Raw genomic sequence first — 3,202 nt, forward strand, 5'->3', positions numbered from 1 at the left:
TTACCTAATTTTATGTCGTTTCTCATGCCTGTCTGGTGTGCTCGGAAGTTTTCTTCTAACTTCTGTTTAATTAGTGCCTCTCATGCCGATTTCACAGCCTGGGATTCCCTCCACATGAAGACTCTGGATCATTTTATTTTCCCAAGCATTTTGTGTTTTAATACATTATAATCACGAAGTCACGTCTGTCTTGCCAGGTGTTCAGCGCTGCACCTCAGTGCTCTCACTCTCTGCTACACCTGCGCCCACTGTGACAGCATTAATTTAGGTCAGTCAGCATCGTCGTCTTTTACACGGGCCAACACTTTTCCAAGCATGATGTCCGTCTCAGGGACTGGATCCTCCAGGTAACACATCCAAAGAATGGGAGACAAAGTCTTACCATCCTCCCTGCTAAGGAGCATTTTGGCTGCACTTCTATCAGGAGTTTGAACCAGTTTGTCTCCAGTTCAACCTCCTGCGCAGGAGTTGTGCTGTCAATCCAGAGGCAGGCAGTTCAAATCCACCATCTGCTCTGCAGAAGAAAGTTGGGCAATCTCCTGTGTGATTTACAGCTTCTAAAAACCTCCTGGAGAATCAGCTCTGAGTTGGGTCCAACTCGACGGCACAGAGCAGTTACACACCCAGAGCTAGGGAATGTTGGTGGCCTAGTGGTAAGGAGTTGGGCTGCCAACTTGAAGACACATGGTTCAAGTCTACCAGCAGATCAGTGGGAGAGAAATGGGCAATGTTCTCCCAAGGAATTTACAGCCTCTGAAAACTCACTTCAGGGTCAGCTTTGAATTGGTTCTGGCTCAACAGCACATAACAACTCTAGAAATACTCTAGAAATACTGAATCAGAATCAACATTTCAACAAGCACTATAAAAATAAATCACTTCAAGATCTTGTTTAAACTCAGATGAGGGAAAGAATTGCTTAAAAGGAATGTATGATTAGGTATTATATGCACGAGAACAGTCCAGAATAAGAGCCACATAGTAAAGTGGACTCGGGGGGAGGAATTGTACAACAATGAGGGAATTTTTTTCAAAGAGAAAAGCGAACAGGGGAGGAGGGGAGTAGGGAGGAAAAGGTGCAACAAGGAATGAATGGAAATCCAAGTTCTCTATAAGCTTTCATCAAAATTGCAATTAAAATTTAAATTCTGAACAGGATACTGATGAAAAGGTCTGCTTTCTAGGTACTGAAAACACACACTTTCAGATACATTAAAACATCTTTAACATACAAACTACCCCACTTACTGCTGTCAAGTCGGAATCAACTCATAGTTGACCATGCGCTCGGTCTCCAAGGTTGTACGTTCCATGGGAAACTTCCCATCTTTCCCCTGCAGAGGTGCTCGCGGATGCCAGCTGCTGGAGAGGCCCAGCCTTTGAGTAAGCGGTGCAAACCCCTGCAGACCGCACGACAGTGCTAACAGCCTGATGCCACCCCAAAGCACCCTCCTTGTCGTAGCGTGTACCTCACGTTCAGTGGGATGAGCTTCATGAAGCTGGTTTGTGATTAGGAGTGTTGTGTCAGTCAGACGTTCACAGCTCAGGACTGGCTGTAAGGGGGAAACAGCCCACGTTCATGTCAGAGGTGAGACAGTGGGGCTGGCTCCTATTTCAGCCATGGCCTAGGAGGCCAGCTAAACTTCTACTTCTATCTGCAAAGTAAAAGATGTCTCTGCGTGTTCGCTGTGTCCCTCTGGTTCTTCCAGTCCCTGATCCTACTGCCAGGACTGAGGGGGGTCTCACACGAGCGTTCACTCTTAAGATGGGGCCTGCATTCTGTTTCGAAAGAAAGAACTAATTTTCAAAGTTCATTCTACAAATAAAGTTTACCCTGTGAAAATAACTTAGGAATCCTCATCCTTTACAGTAGAGTTCTTTATTTAAATAAACTTTTCAAACACAGCACTCATCGACTGCTCCCACAGTGCTGTCCCATCCGCGTCCTCACACACACTGCTCGCTAGTGATGATGGTGCTGTTTGAACTGCAGTCCACAATAACCACAGGTGCCAGTTTTCGTCTCTTTGTCCTGAAAAAAAATTGAAAAGACCTCAGCATTCAGATATGACAAGCAAACAGAAAAACTGAAATAGCATGAGTGCTAAGTAGCTTCAGAATACTAGGCTCATCATGATTTAGCTCTGTGGCCATTTTGGCCCTCCTGACTCAGGGAGTCAGTGGTGAGGGGACCCGACACCTTGCAGCCCCCTAACCTCTGGCCCTGTAACGCATGCCCATCTCGAAGGACCACAGCCACACAGGCTACAGACCTGGAGAGGATGGCAATGCCCCAGTCCAGCCACAATACGGCCAGGACACTTGCAGGCAGGGACGTGGTGGTTCCTGATCTCTGCTGTTTAACAGTGGATGGGCTTTACAGTGTCCATCTCATGACAAACAGTCAGGTTCAATGACAGCCTTACTCCAGGAAGCAGGAACCAGGATACAGTCCTGAGCTGAGGACTGGAACAGCAATGCCTTATGAGGAAATACCTCGTAAGGGGATGAACTCCTTCCCCTCCTATAGGCCACGTTCACACTGGGTTTTGGCCCCATGGTCTTCCACTATTCTACGTTCTTTCCTTCTTCTCTGTAGCCCTGAACTGTATTTTTACACAAATGAGCACATCAAATTTGTCATCCTCTTAACTCCCACGTGAGCAATGTACATTTTATGCTCATATGAATTATTTCCTGGTTATCAGTTCTTTATAACCATTGAGTTTACTGAAGTTTGCTATATATGCCAGCTTCATTCATTCATGTACCTATATAACAAATATATAGTAACAATTTTCCACACTAGAGACATTACAGAAGACTCTGAAATTAAGGTAGAATATCCTTATGTATCAGTGGATAGAAAGAGCTACAAAGAGAGGGGACTGAAGACGACCACATACTGAGAAGAGGGGGCGCTGAGATTCCCACCACATTGGTACACCACGGCAGAAGGGCCACCTCACCTCCACAGCCTGGTCCTCAGGGTATGACCAGGCCCAGGAAGGACAGACAGACTGAGGGGGTCGGGAGCAAAGGTGAACACTGGCCACTAACAGACTATCAAATGTGCTTGGGGTTCAGTCATGGTCAAGATCACAGTACCAAGTTTATGTACACCCTGGGGTGGCCCAGAGCACCCCCGCCACCGTCACACGAGATCACACGGCTCTCCACCTCGCTCACAGGCTGCTCAGCA

The sequence above is a fragment of the Elephantulus edwardii genome, unplaced genomic scaffold (genome assembly GCF_000299155.1).
Source record: "Elephantulus edwardii isolate Elephantulus edwardi_28Jun2011 unplaced genomic scaffold, EleEdw1.0 scaffold00125, whole genome shotgun sequence".
NCBI lineage: Eukaryota > Metazoa > Chordata > Mammalia > Macroscelidea > Macroscelididae > Elephantulus > Elephantulus edwardii.